Here is a 16,958-nt window from a genome sequence, read left to right as displayed (position 1 = left end):
TGGTGAATCCATGCTGACTGTTCAAGCTGACTTCTAAGAACTTAGCACATATAATGACATATATGACACTAAACTGGGAGGAGTGGTAGATACGCTGGAGGGTAGGGATACGATACAGACGGACCTAGACAAATTGGAGGATTGGGCCAAAAGAAATCTGATGAGGTTCAACAAGGACAAGTGCAGAGTCCTGCACTTAGGACGGAAGAATCCCATGCACCGCTACAGACTAGGGACCGAATGGCTCGGCAGCAGTTCTGCAGAAAAGGACTTAGGGATTACAGTGGATGAGAAGCTGGATATGAGTCAACAGTGTGCCCTTGTTGCCAAGAAGGCCAATGGCATTTTGGGATGTATAAGTAGGGGCATTGCCAGCAGATCGAGGGACGTGATCGTTCCCCTCTATTTGACACTGGTGAGGCCTCATCTGGAGTACTGTGTCCAGTTTTGGGCCCCACACTACAAGAAGGATGTGGAAAAATTGGAAAGAGTCCAGCGGAGGGCAACAAAAATGATTAGGGGACTGGAACACATGACTTATGAGGAGAGGCTGAGGAAACTGGGGATGTTTAGTCTATGGAAGAGAAGAATGAGGGGAGATTTGATAGCTGCTTTCAACCACTTGAAAGGGGGTTCCAAAGAGGATGGCTCTAGACTGTTCTCAGTGGTAGCAGATGACAGAACAAGGAGTAATGGTCTCAAGTTGCAGTGGGGGAGATTTAGGTTGTATATTAGAAAAAACTTTCACTAGGAGGGTGGTGAAACACTGGAATGCGTTACCTAGGGAGGTGGTGGAATCTCCTTTCTTAGAAGTTTTTAAGGTCAGGCTTGACAAAGCCCTGGCTGGGATGATTTAATTGGGGATCGGTCCTGCTTTGAGCAGGGGGTTGGCTAGATGACCTCCTGAGGTCCCTTCCAACCCTGATATTCTATGGTTCTATGATAATAAAACCGTGCTACTGATTAGAAATAAGTCCAAACTACAACTTTAAATCCTAAACCCCATGTATATTTTGGGGCGGAAGGGAAGAAAAAAAAAAGAATTTGGATTCAAGTACATGGGGCCTTTTCAGGAAGGACAAAACAAAAAATCCCCACAGAAGTTAGCTTTTTCAGCTGCAGTTCAGTGCACAGGAAGCACATAAAACAAAAAAGTATCACAGCACAAACTGGATCCGTAATCATTACATCAGAGTTACTGAGCTAATACTACCTTTGAGTGGAGCTACTTTGTACATCTTCCAAACTTCTTTCAAATGGAGCTCGTTAAGTGCTGCAGAGAGAAAGCCATTTGCAGCGTACAACAGTTTACCTAGTCCCTGCCTCAAAGAGCTGTCTTTTTGTTCTGTATTTATACAGCACCCAGCACAATGGAGTCCTGGTTCACAACAGGAGCTCCTGGGCACTACCATGGTACAAATAAAAAAAAACAAGTTTTACTGATTTTACAAAAGCCAGTAATTGTGCTACATATTCTTGCTTATCAACTACTGGCTCCTTATCTAGTTACGCAAAAAACAGAGTGAGCACTCCTGAAACATTTACTATACATGTTTTATTACTACTACAAAAAGTGTTTTCCGCTACTTTAACATTTTCACATCGTCTACAGAAAATGGGAACTTGTGGTTCGTTTGCTAATTCTCTCCAACAAAGACAGACTTCGCCTTTGTCAGCTTGGGTTTAAAATGTTATCTAACTTGCAGACTTTACCATTAGTGGTTTCTGCTTGTTAATCAAGTTAATAGCTCAACATTTCTTAGGCTTCCTCGTTAACTTAACTCTAATTTCAGAGAATTGTGAGAACTGTTTCGATATAAGGCAACAGAAAATATCATATTGCCTCTATATAAATCCATGCTATGCCCACATCTTGAATACTGCACGCAGATTTTGTCACCCCAACTTAAAAAAAGATATATTGGAATTGAAAAAGGTACAGAAAAGGGCAACAAAAATGATTAGGGGTATGGAACAGCTTTCATATGATGGGAGATAAATAAGACTGGGAGTTTTGAGCTTGGAAAAGAGACAACTAAGGGGGGATACAATAGAGGTCCCTAAAATCATGACTGGTGTGGAGAAAGTAAATGAAGTGTTATTTACTCCTTTCTCATAACACAAGAACTGGGGATCACCAAATTAAATTAATAGGCAGCAGGTTTAAAAACAAACAAAAGGAAGTATTTCTTCACACAACCCACAGTCAACCTGTGGAACTCTTTGCCAGAGGATGTTGTGAAGGCCAAGAATATAACAGGGTTCCAAAAAGAGCTAGATAAATTAATGGAGGATAGGTCCCTTAGTGGCTATTAGCAAGGATGGGCAGGAATGGTGTCTTTTGCCTCTGTTTGCCAGAATCTGGGAATGGGCAACAGGGGATGGATCACTTGATGATTACCTGTTCTGTTCATTCCCTCTGGAGCACCTGGCATTGGCCACTGTTGGAATACGGGGCTAGATCCAGCATGGCCATTCTTATGCTTTTATGTGTTTTTATTTCTGATTTGGCAAAAAGGTAGCTATTATTTACAATGCTTGTCCATTCTATTTTAGTAGCACTAGTGCGTATTGATTAAATATAAACCAAGTTATAGGAAGATTTTTAAACTTCGGTTTTGGATATTAATGGTGGTGGTACTTCTCAAGTAATGTAGATTCACTTACACCTGTTTAATCCTCACTTAAATCAGTTTAGTTTAATTCAGTAATTTACTAGTATATGCTAAACAAAGGATTAAATGGGTTTAAGTGCATCTACATTAGGGGGTATCACCTATTTAACTACACAGATTTCAAATTAATTTAGTTAAGACTGTACAACTTTTCTAATATAGACAAGCGCTAAGTATTGGGACACAATTGCAAATATTGACATTTATCCAATGTGCATCCATGTATTACTATAATACCACAATGACTCTCCAACGCATTATTAAGGATCTACAACCTATCCTGAAGGTTGACCCAGCACTCTCACAAATCTTGGGAGACAGGCCAGTCCTTCCCTACAGACAGCCCCCCAACCTGAAGCAAATACTCACCAACAACCACATACCACACAACAGAACCACTAACCCAGGAACCTATCCTTGCAACAAAGCCCGTTGCCAACTGTGCCCACATATCTATTCAGGGGACACCATCACAGGGCCTAACAACGTCAGCCACACTATCAGAGGCTCGTTCACCAGCACATCCACCAATGTGATATATGCCATCATGTGCCAGCAATGCCCCTCTGCCATGTACATTGGTCAAACTGGACAGTCTCTACGTAAAAGAATAAATGGACACAAATCAGATGTCAAGAATTATAACATTCATAAACCAGTCGGAGAACACTTCAATCTCTCTGGTCACGCAATCACAGATATGAAGGTCGCTATCTTACAACAAAAAACTTCAAATCCAGACTCCAGCGAGAAACTGCTGAATTGGAATTCATTTGCAAATTGGATACTATTAATTTAGGCTTAAATAGAGACTGGGAGCGGCTAAGTCATTATGCAAGGTAGCCTATTTTCCCTTGTTTTTTCCTCCCCCCCCCCGACGTTCTGGTTAAACTTGGATTTATGCTGGAAATGGCCCACCTTGATTATCAAACACATTGTAAGGAGAGTGGTCAGTTTGGATGAACTATTGCCAGCAGGAGAGAGAGTCTGTGTGTATATGGGGGTGGTGGGGTGAGAAAACCTGGATTTGTGCTGGAAATGGCCCACCTTGATTATCATGCACATTATAGGGGGAGTGGTCACTTTGGATAAGTTATTACCAGCAGGAGAGAGAGTTTGGTGTGGGGGGGGGGGGGGGCAGAGGGTGAGAGAACCTGGATTTGTGCTGGAAATGGCCCAACTTGATGATCACTTTAGATAAGCTATTACCAGCAGGAGAGTGGGGTGGGAGGAGGTATTGTTTAATGGTCTCTGTGTATACAATGTCTTCTGCAGTTTCCACAGTATGCATCCGATGAAGTGAGCTGTAGCTCACGAAAGCTCATGCTCAAATAAATTGGTTAGTCTCTAAGGTGCCACAAGTACTCCTTTTCTTTCTCCTCACTAGATTTGCTTCATCTGAGTATGCAATGTTTTCTCTTTAAAAAAAACAAAAACCCTGAGAAGGTGAGTGGGGAAAGCCTACCTCCAGACCAGGTGAGACATTTAAGGAATACCCTAAAGCTAGAGGTTAGTGAATGGCATGGTTAAGTAGTACTCAGCATACCACTACTCAGTCATTGGTCTAGAATTTAAATTGTTGCAGACAATAGATTAGAAGGACAATGGAAATGAGGCTCCAGCTTGGCAATGGGGAGCACAGGCCACTACCTGCACAGAGGTGGGTGATCACCCTGCAGCCCCCAACCACCCTGGGACAGGGACTCTGAGTAAGGATGCACCAGACCCTGACAGAGTGCAATGGCCGGACCTGCCCCAAACACATCCCGGGCCCGGGCCCCTCTGCACCAGATGTGCCGCAATAGCAAACAAAAGGGACAGAATCTTACATACATGCTCAGCCCAGCCCAGAGCCCCGAGGTGGTGATTTATGTCTCCCCGGCACCCAAACCAAATGTGCCCGTTTGGGGCTGCTGCCCAAGAGGGGCGCATGAATCAATTATTTTGCAGGGAAAGAGTAGAATTTGCAGAGGACATCAAGTCTGCGCTTGCACAGTAGCGCAGAATTCACCCAGGAGTACACAGTGTACACACTGAGTCTGATCCAAATATAGCGGTTGTCTGGAGTTAACAAAACATAAGGTAAGCAAAGTGTATGAACAACTCAAAAACAAAGCGGCTTGCATATAGCTAGTATACATATATTCCTATCTATGTAAACATCATTCCTCTAATTTTATGCCCACATTTAATATTGTCTTAAATTAAACTAAACTCCTTGCGATAAGGATGTTCTCTTACTATCAATTTCCTTAGCACCCTGCACAATGCTCTCCTCCTCTACCCCCCATAAAAAATAAATCTAAAGAAACACCTCATCTTACGTTTTTCCTGAGCTCAACTGTTCTTAAGGGGGCTTATATCTAAAGATACTTATTGTCTGTCCATGCCCTTATTGCCTTCTCTCTCAGATGTACAAATTGTTTCGTTCATCTGGCTTGGCTCTATTAGGACCCACATAATCTGGCATTAGAGTCAGCGAGCAAAAACAGCAGCATTTCTACACAGGGTCCTAGAATTTGCCATCCTAACATACACAATTGCTACAACTGTCATCCCATCTACCCCAGTTGAAATTAACATCCTCTCAACCACTTTTAACTAGATATTTAAAAAGACACAGTCCAGGGTAAAATCATGTAAAGAAAGAAGATAACACTTTTATGTGAAACAACTAAATATTGTTACATCATTTATATTTGTAGTTCTTGTGGTGATGAAGGTACAAGACCACATTTCCAGGGCCACCCTGCTTTTTGTTTTATACAGGAAAGAATCAAGTGAACACAAATAGTTTTCAGAAATTGCTTCAGCAGTAATTACACTGAAATTTCTTTTAAATTACTACTGTCTACATCTAAGCCTACATCAGCCATTCAATAATGGTTTTTTATCATTTATTTTAAACAAAAGAAGCAATCAATGATCTTTTCTCACATTTGCTCTGCTGCCATCTACTTGAGGAGCTCTGTGGCAGGGCCGGCTCCAGGCACCAGCATTCCAAGCCGGCGCTTAGGGTGGCAGTTAGAAAGGGGCGGCAGTTCCTCTGGCCGCGGTGGCAAATCAGCGGCAGCTTCTTCCTTTTGCTGTCCGCGACGGCAGTTTTTTTCCACTGCTTGGGGCGGCAAAAACTGTAGAGCCGGCCCTGCTCTGTGGAACTTGAAGAACAAAATATATGTTTCCTATAAGCTACATGCTTATTTAAATTTCATTTTTTGCTTTCTTACCAAAATCAAAGATATAAGTTTTACTCTCTTCTGAAACCGAGCTGGACCACATCTGTCTAGATAGATTTTAAATAAACTGGTTTTGCAATATTTGCATTGAAATATATGGGAAGAATCTGAATAAACTGAAACATGATCAACAGACTAACATACTATTGTATCTTATTGAAAAACCTAGTTAGATAAAGTGGATTTTCACAAATTGCTTGCTTTTCTCCTCTTTATCTTTACCTCAGTCCATTACATAACTGGTTATAGACTGCTCTACTCTAACATCCATACTCAAGATGCAAGTGCATTAGTCAGCATTAGCAGATCGCAGCAACATCTTCCAGTTTGCATAGAATATAATTCACCCAAAGTATGAGAGGGCATTTTACAATTAAAAGAAAACAAAGGGGAACTGAAGATTAAGCGGCCTACTAGCTAAAGTTTTAGCTCCACAAAGTACTGAGAAAAAGACAGGTTTCAGAGTAACAGCCGTGTTAGTCTGTATTCGTAAAAAGAAAAGGAGTACTTGTGGCACCTTAGAGACTAACCAGTTTATTTGAGCATGAGCTTTCGTGAGCTACAGCTCACTTCATCGGATGCATAGCATATCGTGGAAACTGCAGAAGACATTATATACACACAGAGACCATTAAACAAAACTTCCTCCCACCCCACTCTCCTGCTGGTAACAGCTTATCTAAAGTGATCATCAAGTAGGGCCATTTCCAGCACAAATCCAGGTTTTCTCACCCTTCCCCCCCCCACACACACACACAAACTCACTCTCCTGCTGGTAATAGCCCATCCCTCTTTGAAACCTCTCTTTATAATGCGCATGATAATCAAGGTGGGTCATTTCCAGCACTAATCCAGGTTCTCTCACACACCCCCCGCCCCCACTGGCAGCAGGAGAGTGAGTTTGTGTGTGTGGTTTTTGGAGGGGGGTGTGTGGGGGGGGTGAGAAAACCTGGATTAGTGCTGGAAATGACCCACCTTGATTATCATGCGCATTATAAAGAGAGGTTTCAAAGAGGGATGGGCTATTACCAGCAGGAGAGTGAGTTTGTATGTGGGGGGGGGGGGGAAGGGTGAGAAAACCTGGATTTGTGCTGGAAATGGCCCTACTTGATGATCACTTTAGATAAGCTGTTACCAGCAGGAGAGTGGGGTGGGAGGAAGTTTTGTTTAATGGTCTCTGTGTGTATATAATGTCTTCTGCAGTTTCCACGATATGCTATGCATCCGATGAAGTGAGCTGTAGCTCACGAAAGCTCATGCTCAAATAAACTGGTTAGTCTCTAAGGTGCCACAAGTACTCCTTTTCTTTTTACTGAGAAAAAGCATCCCTGCAACTTGTGAAAATGTCAAATATTCCGTTAATGGCCTGGTGCTTACCAGCAAAGCTAAAAGTAAAACAAGGTCAGCAGGCTTTGAAGCAGGGGTGAGCAAACTACGGCTAATAGGCTGGATCCGGCTCATCAGGGCTTTGGATCCGGCCCGCAGGACTGTCACCCCTGTGGCACCATGGGCCCCGCGCCACTCCCAGAAGCGTCAAGAACCACGTCCCTGTGGCTCCTGGGGGAGGGTGGACAGAGGGCTCCGTGAACTGCTCTTGCCTGGGGTACCTCCCTCAAAAGCTCTCATGGGCCAGGAACAGGGAACTGCAGCCAATGGTAGCTTTGGGGTAGATACCCACAGGCAAGAGCAGCGCGCAGACCCCTCTGCCCCCCTCCCCCAGGGGCTGCACGGCAGGGAGCCTGCCCTGGCCCCAGTGCACACCGCTGCCACCCTGGAGCTGCTCCAGGTAAGCGGCGCGAGGCTGGAGCCTGCACCCCGCACCCCAGCTCCCTGCCGTGATCCCTCTGCCAAACCCCACATCCCTCCTGCACCCCAACCCCCTGCCGAGCCCCCTCCTGCACTCCACACCCCTCCCTGCATCACTGCCCTGAGCCCTCTCCCGCACTGTGCACCCCCCCATCTTCCCTGAGCCCCCTCGTACACCCTACACCCCTCCTCTGCCCCAACCCCTTGCCCAGAGCCCCCTTGTACACCCTGCACCCCTCCTCTGCCCCAATCTCTTGCCCTGAGATCCTTCCTGCACACCACACCCCGAACTCCATCCTGCACCCCAACCCCCTGCCCCTGTCCTACATTCATAGCCCTGCATGTAATTTCCCCACCCAGATGTGGCCTTCGGGCCAAAAAGTTTGCCCACCCCTGCTTTGAAGACACGTTTGAGGTACTGGTGCTATCTTATACAAAAAGCTTGATGCAAAAAACAGAACTCAAGAAAGAATCATTGCAGCATGCGGGAAGCCAGCGACTGTATTCTGAACCAGGTGAAAAAGAGCATTTAGCAAAATCAGGATGCGGGCAGAAAGAGCACTGCAGTAATACAAACTTCTTTTGTTAGTAAGCACCGACAGACAATGATCCCTGCATCTACAAAGGAAAGTGGATGTTTTATCCTGTACAGACCACTACAATATCCACGTGTTAGGATTTATGAAGCAATACATTTTTAGATACAAGAGAATTAAACGTGACCACCACGTTATTACCAAACATCTGTTCTTAAGAGAACCTCAGATCTCTACCCAGACACATTTTAGAATAAACCACCCATTCACAGCTACAGAGATAAGCTGCTCTGCAGTAGATTAAAATTTAGTCATTTACAGACAAAGCAGAAAATTGTCACAACAGGACCAAAGGGCAAAAATGGGTCATGTGGATTATAGTAAGTGTCCAATCATAACACCAGAATATGGCCCCAAGCAATGGCACATACAGTAGCTATTGAAGAGAAATGGTGCATAAGAACCTAAAACATGCAATTTCCAAGGAGCAATTACATTAGTCTTAAGTAATAAAACAGAACTTTTGAGAAAGTAAGGATGGTATCAGATCATCCAGATGAAGCCCTTTGATAGCTCAGCAACCCCCTATACTTCAGCAATATTATTCACACTACTGAACACACACCACCATGTCAAGACACCCCTCCCAGAAAGCTCACCAGTATGAGACCTAACCCAGGCAATCCCAATACTAAAAACTGATTAAATACCAGGCCGGGAGCTATCACCAAGCAATTTTACATATAAACATAAATTTGTTGAATTATTCATCTTCAGGAGCATCAGGAGTTTCTTTATTAAAAGAAGGAATACAGTAGAGCTTCAGAGTTACAAACACTAGAGATACGAACTGACCGGTCAACCGCACACCACATTTGGAAGCAGAAGTACACAATCAGCCAGCAGCAGAGACCAAAAACAAAAAAAAGAGCAAATACAGTAGAGTATTGTGATAAATATAAACTGCTAAAAATTAAAGGAAATTTATAAAAAGATTTGATGAGGTAAGGAAACTTTCTGTGCTTGTTCCGTTTAAATTAAGATGGTAAAAAGCAGCATTTTTCTTCTGCATAGTAAAGTTTCAAAGCTCTGTTAAGTCAGTGTTCAGTTGTAAACTTTTGAAACAACCTCCATTCCCAAGGTGTTCGTAACTCTGAAGTTCTACTGTAATAGATACAATAAAAGAGAGACAGCATGCGTAGGACACAGGACAGAAATTAGGAGATTTGGGTTCTAAATCTCCTTCTGCCACTAAAATGCTGAAGTACCTTGGGCAAGTCACTTCATCTGTCTGTGCACACTTTCCCCTCGAACCCTTTCCCTTCTTGTCTACTTTGTAAATTCTTCGGGGCAAGGGACAGTCACTATGTGTTTGTATAGGTACCTAACACAATGGGGTCCCATCCCAGCTTCGTCCACTAGGCACAATTATTTATTAATGATAATAATAAAAAAGGAAAGCCAGTATAAGGTATTCTGCTTGAGACACTCAGTCTGAGCAACTGGGAAACTTACTAGTCTACTATTCTGTTATGAAAAGATTTAGTACACAAGTACTGGAATGCAGATTAAGGACCATCAGACTTACACTTTCATATAAAAGCAAGCGTAGGCAGCTTATGAAGTTTAGTATCACTGAAAAGAGATCCTCCAGCACAGAAGCCTGATCGGTTTTTTGAATATCACACAATTAAAGTGCATTTAGAATTAGAGTGCAAGGGGGGTGAGACATTAACAAGGGAAACCCCAAATCTGGAATTACTGCCCTGGAAGAGAAGGTTACTACAAAATGATTAACAACAGCCTGTAGGAGGAGGACTAGTCTTTTCTATTACTCATCTGAAGAAACTCTTTAGATAACCCTGCTGCCCACAAATATATGGAGAGCCTGGTAACAGTAAAGATGGCCTACAGTTCTCCAGTGGATAGTACATGGACTTCATGTTGCTAAAAGCCAAGCCAGTCAACCAAAATGAAAAACCTCAATATACAGAGGAGGATACAGTGCTTCAAGCACAGGACTGGGATTCAGGTGTTTGAGGTCTAGTGCTGACTGTTAGACTTATGACCTTGGGCAAATCAAACTGTGCCTTGTTTTCCCTTCTGTAACAGAGAAAAGATTGCATACCTACTTCAAACAGGGTGTTTTGCAACTGATGTTTGTGTAACAGCTGTGGATGGAAACTTCTGTACAGAAGTACAACAATCAGCATTTTCAAACTCAGCATTCAAATCCATACTTACAACCCCAAAGAGCCAGATTATCAGAGTTGTGGTGCACCAACAACTTCCACTGAAGTCTGAGAGCATTGTGGGTACTCAGCACTACTTTAAAAAAAAAATCAGGCCTTTCATTTAGGCAATTAAATATGGATTTGGATGCCTAATCAGCATCCAAGTTTAAACAGATTGTCCATACCTCTTACAAGTATAAATGAATTTGGCAATCCAGAAAGTGGTTTAAAACAGATTGTCCACTTGCTACACGAAATCATTAACAGAGTGTAGTGCTGTTTTCTTAAACACAACAGATATCAGTAAAAAGTATGGTCCAAAGCCCATCAGTGACTGTATAGAAAAGTCTCTAAATAGACTGCTGAGAACAGGTTAAAAATTACAGCAAAGGCTCCTAATAGAAAAAACTGTGGAAAAATTACTTTCATTTAAAGGATGATCCCTATGGTATGATGTTGTAGCATCCCTTTGCAGGAACAGGCTCCTAGCATGAAGCAAAAATAGCCAGCACAGCAATTACTGCAGCTCGATTATTTCCACAATTCTCGTCATTAAAAGGCAGCTTATAATATGATGGCATCAGTCATCGTATCTGAAATGAAAATTTCCGTCTTGCATGTTTTTGCCTTGGGTAATAAAGTTAAGCTCCCCCGACAGTTGTGTAAAAAGTAAAGCTGGTCTAATAATGAACCACAGATTTGTGAATAAACAGCTCAATTTAGATTTGCTGCTACTTGTGGAGTCATATTATTACTTACAAGTATTAAGATAACCATCAGGAATTCATAAAAATGGTCATGAATCCCTGAAGTTTCACAAATTGATAATGTACTTGGCATTCTTCAGCTAAGTTCTAGCTGGCTAATCAGGGAGAAGTATCACGAGCCAAATACATGCCATGAATAGGGAAGAGTCAAAATGAAATATTCATAAGCCATTCACAAATGACCCACAGTCTGAAAACCAATTTGTCTGAAATATACAGAGTACTAATGAGATCAGTCTCTATTCTTAAAGCCAAAAAACCCCAAATTAAATTGAATTGTCAGTTGAGAGAATGTAATTTGACTAGCTCCAACCAAAAGCCAGGCAACTATTTTTCATTGCGTATGCAATTCTTGACCCGGCCTGAACACACCTATGACAACAACATTATTTGATGTGCCTGTGATTTATGAATATGTTTCTCAATCAATCTAAAAACACCTTACTAACTAGCAGTCTGATCCTAAGCATGAGAGTAACTTTACTCACATGAATAGCCCTTTGGAACTCAAGAGGGATTACTCACATTAAATCAAACAGTCCTAAAACCTGACCTTGGAAACGCTTATGCATGATGGTAAACACTCAAGTAGCCAGTTTGCTCAGTCATTTCTTACATGCAATAAACACACTATTTTGTTCCATGTTCATGGCATTCTAAGTATCATCATCTTGCATTTAACTGCTAGTTAATTATATATAGCAGAGCAACTGGATGATAAAAAGCAACATTATTTTTATAATCTCACTTTAATATTCTATTTCTGCCTCTTTTACCAACCCACTTACCCTCTGTATTTGTTTCCCTATGTGCAAAATGGGAAGAAGGCTACTTACCTCACAGGTAAATTGTGAGAATTTATTCTGGTTTATAAAGCAATTTTGGAGGTCCTCCAAATCTTCAGTTAGATGTTGTTAATGGAGGGTAAAAAAGCATTATATTCTTCCCTACTGAATACAAATCCCTTGTAAAACACTAAAAATTCTATTATAAATGTTTAGGTGTATTTTTAATCCTTCACTGCCACTCTCTGAGTCTCTTCTATTTAGCTGTAGTTAGGCAAAATCTCATCACAACAAGAGCACTGATTTGCTTTCAACCAAATTAAGCTATTTCACAAATTTCCTAAATCCTTGTATAGCAATTTCTAATTTGAGAGGGGAGAAAATGCAGACATCAGCAATATTTTTAAATAAAAATAGGCATGGAAGGCACAAGTAATTTCATATAGAGGACTTACAAATAGACTAGCAGTAGCAACAACCATGTCAGCAGGTTTTTCCTCCCACATCCAACATCCCTAGACTTCCATTATCTCACACAAGTTGCAAAGAGAGTGGCTTGTAAACAGACACTATGACTTTCCAAAACCGTGACTGTTGAGAGAGAATTGCCAGCTTTAACCTTGAAGCTAAGGAGCATCCCCAAGGAGGCAAACCACAAGCTGGGTTTTGTTTTGTTTTTTTAATTCAAAACATATCAGTAAACAGTAGAAAAATGTATCAAAACTAAACTTGTTTACAAACTCTGCAAGCTAACAGCCTGGATGCAATGCATAAATCCAAGTCATGTCAGACAGCATTCCAGAATAATGTGTCAAAGAAAAAGCAGAAAGACTTGTCTGTTTGTGGGAAACAATTGGGTCAGTTTGCTGGCAAGCCCTTTAGACTCCTTTACATTGAATCAAACCCATTATTCAATGCCAGGCTTCCTTTATAGTTTAATATACAGAGATATTGCAAATGAGACTTAAGAAATGTCTCAATTAAGTACCTATAATATACATACATTTCTGGCCATAGTATGTTGGTTATGTCTTTTTTGTTCACTAATTAAATGCATCCTGGAGTAGTTTTTGTTGGCGGTGGTTTTGGGTGGGGAGGGGAAGGAGGTTGTGGCAAGATGCACTAAAAGGTGATCTTTCCCTCATGTAGATCTCCTATAAAGGTAGCAGTGTTGCTCTGGGATAGATTTTAGGGGCGACAGAGTCCTTCTTTAGGGAACTCTTCCTCAGAGGGGCTCAGTGCAACCTATGGACTCTGCTGACCAAGACAGCCAGCATTCCAGGATAGGTCTCCCTTATGACTGTGCATTGCTGTAGCCCTCATTTGTCACTGAATCAAGTAAGAAGGTCAGGGACGTTTACATGTGTTGTCCACAATACATTAAAGTAACTGATTCCATAAGAATCAATGTCCACGTATTTTAACATTATTCGTAGCATCCAGAAGATGAAAAAAAATCTGTTATGAATGGCCAGATGCTTTAATGGATTAATTACTGACTGGTCTTTAAATCCCTCTGCCTGCAGATCAAGACTGACCCAGTGACCAAAGTTAAAAAAAAATTCACATATTTTGCAGCCTCTTATATGAATTCCAATTTAAAAAAAATATTTTATTGAAAGTCTATTTAGACATTTACACCATGTTCATCACTGTCATTTAAAATTCAGAGATGCATCTGAGAGAATGGCAGTTGTGAAGTCCTCTGTTTACGCTGGAAACAGTTAGACCACAGGCAGTGGCAGTACAAATTCCATGCAAATCATATAACAAAAAAATAATAATAATAATCACACAAGAAGCCACTTTTAAGTCCATTCCATTGTTGGCCTCTCTGCCTACACTTATACCGTTGTTATCTCATTGGCAACTGTGATGGTGAATTCTATGACTGACACCATCCAGTAGGAAACGAACTGGGACCAACAACTCATTTCACATAAGCCACAAAATTACCTTGACATAACTTTTGATCGTTAGTTTTGACCCGGTTCAAGTCCATAATGTCCTAATGGTGAAAGTCTCATGTCTTTCCAACTACATGAGCCAGTCTTTTAAATAGCACCCAAATATAATAGTACGAAACACAAGTGGTACACACGAACAAGTGCACCACAACTTTAAGTCCAATAAAACAAGCTCTAGATAAATGACACTGTTCAATTGCAGAACACTTAATTGTGAAGAAGGAAGGGATCTGTCCAAAAGCAAAACCATTTAATTATTACAAAAGGTGATACAGCCCCTACCAAAACTACTCTCCCACTTCCACCATGTATAAGCACAGCATTGTTCCTTTATGCATTTAAAGGGACTTTAAGCCTACCTACCTACCTCCAGAGCACATATGCAGTCATGCTACTGTGCGTTCTACATAACAAACCCATATACCGTAGCGCTGCCACCATAATTGCTCCAGGGAGAAGAACTAAGTGTTCAGTACTACAAGACTTTACAAAAATGCACAACACTGCCAGATGAAAAATTCACCATTTTTAAACTGTTATTTTGCACGCTGTTGACCTTATTAACCATGTCATTTTCAACCTACTGACATTTTAAGAGCACAGACAGCAGATCAGTGGAATGAGGAAGACTGACATGGCATAATTAAAAGGCTTTAGTGCTGCCCTCCCCCATACAAAATAAAAATGGCAGTCCTGGTAAAATGCATGCAGCATAAGCACTTTATTTCAAAAGAAAATCCCAAAACATGGCCAGAAATCCTTGCAGAAGGGACACTATCTTAAATGACTATTTTTGGTACAATAGTGCTTTAAGACATATTTTTAGAAGTCCCTTGTATAAAGGCAACAGTAATTTTAATTGTATATGAATAATGTTAAATCAAGCATTTGTTATACCTACCTCCTACAGCACAACCAAAACACTGTTTAAAAAGGACTCCATGGATACAGAAGAAAGGAGCCTTACAAATGAAAGTGCATCTCCCTAATTTTACACTTGCTTTTACTGAAACCCTGCAATGAAAGCACTGTCATATTGTTTCCACATGCACAGCACCCTGAGAACTCGTGCAAAGTCACTGCATAATTGAACCGCATACTGTTACAAAATAAAGATTCTAAACGTTTAATCGGTCAGTGAGTTAAGGGTGGCAGTGAAGAGGGGGGAATTGATCTTGCACTCGACCACCGTTTCATGTTCTAAGTCACAACCATGTATCTATTATACCAGTACCTCCATTTGAATGCCCCCCCATCCCAATCCCCCCTTCCAAAACAGAACAACGTGAAGCTTACCACAAGCCACTTAAAGAAAAAGCAGTTAACATTAAAAGGTGTGTAAATCAGTCAGTCAATTAGTTCAATGTGTAATGGGGGCAATGAACAGTATTTCACATAGAAAAGAGGTACGAATTGCCCCAATTCGGCTAGTTGTTATTCTCATTTCCTACTTCAGAGATCCAAAATCAACTACTTAAAATGAGACAAAAGAATCTTTAGAACATTAATATTTCCAGTCTTTACTGATAAAAATTGCTAGACTGAATGACTAATAGTTATTCATCTCTAGATCACGAAACCATATATTGCATCAATATTACAAAAAAGGTATATATATTGTGCATTTAGTACTAACCTTATAAAAGCTGCATTTACTCCTCTTGGCTAAAGATGATTAATAGTTTTGGTAAAATCCCTTTATGTGCTCTTCCAGCTTACTAATTCAAAGCTTCCATTAACACACTCCATTGCAGATAATTGCAGACAGCACACGCTTCCCTGCTTTTGCCAGTCCCCAACACAGTAAGGATAATCACATTCCAGCGGGGAGTGAACAGATGGTGGATTCCATGGTAACCAATTCTCCTAAGGCTATTGGTAGAGTGTGTGACTACCACTTATTGGGTAACAATCACTCTTTGTGCTTCAGCCTTGCAAATCCTTAATGAAGGGACATATAAGCTTCTAGCACTTACTGGGCATGCCTAAGCAGGTGTTTTGCCATTTAAACAAGGCACTGCACCACAACAAAAGCTTTCATCTGGATTTAACCTTGATGGGGTCTATGTCTAATATTTTGGGTAGGTTTAATGCTCAAGAATAAGATCACACAAAGCTCAACTTGAAGTCTATTAAAAATAGCTTTCAACAGTTATGGACACAATCATCTTCTAGATTTATTCTTCACCTTAATTTCCAGAAGGGTTGAGTGCACTCATTCAGTCTTTTTCTAATGAATTAATTTCCAGACCACACTGGATAGATTGAGATTTATATTATGTCACAAGCAAACAAAACAGCTGTTAAAATTTAAATCTTATTAATAAAACAATACAAGAATGTAGGAGTGTTAGGTAAACTAAGTCAATGCTAGTATGGAACAAAAGTAATTGCCAGAACAATTTTCTAAAGGATGGTTTATTTCCACTGGAAAAGGTTTCATACCTACTCTGTTGGAACACTTGCTGCATTTTCTGGAGCTACTATGCTTTGCCTTACCTAAAAATGTTCTAATCTCCTAATTTAGGGTTTTATTCCACAAGAATATTGCAATTCCTTGCTTTTGTTGTTAGAGCCTCTGCTGGGTTCTCTGTCTCTGCATCCAGCAAAACTAAAGCTGATTCAGCAGCCAAAAGCTACTGTTCTCCACAAGCAGTCTGAATATGAAACAGAGAGGAGAGTCTAGAAAACGCTCTTTGGACTGTGTAGTAACTGAACCTACTCATCTCACCTGACCATACCCATCTAGCAAGAAACCTGCATTGACACATGTAGCGGCCCAATGGAGCTCTCCTAGCAAAATCCTCAGTGACATTATTTTGAGGACAGGAAGAGCAGGGAAGTGGTTTTTCAAGAACAATTGATAGCAGTCTTGCCTGCAGAGAAGAAAGAGCCTTGAAGGCATACATTAAGGCTTTAATCGCAAGCCATTCTCATTCAAAATAATAAGAG

General features: G+C 41.1%; 1 protein-coding gene across 4 annotated transcripts in view; it reads right to left on the bottom strand.

Annotated features, from left to right (window-relative positions):
- Window positions 1–16,958, bottom strand: part of FGD4 (FYVE, RhoGEF and PH domain containing 4) — a 179,276-nt gene that overhangs the window by 94,683 nt on the left and 67,635 nt on the right. Inside the window, exon 1 of one of the 4 annotated variants that reach the window (XM_027829699.3) lies at window positions 15,643–15,805. The exons of the other annotated variants lie outside the window; for them this stretch is intronic. The gene's annotated coding sequence lies outside the window, so the exon portion shown is untranslated. Of the gene's footprint in view, window positions 1–15,642; window positions 15,806–16,958 lie in introns of those variants that run through there. 4 annotated transcript variants of the gene reach the window in all.

This window comes from Chelonia mydas, chromosome 1 (genome assembly GCF_015237465.2).
Source record: "Chelonia mydas isolate rCheMyd1 chromosome 1, rCheMyd1.pri.v2, whole genome shotgun sequence".
Taxonomy (NCBI): Eukaryota; Metazoa; Chordata; order Testudines; family Cheloniidae; genus Chelonia; species Chelonia mydas.
Note: the sequence above shows the minus strand (reverse complement) of the source record. Positions and strands in the feature narration are given on the sequence as shown.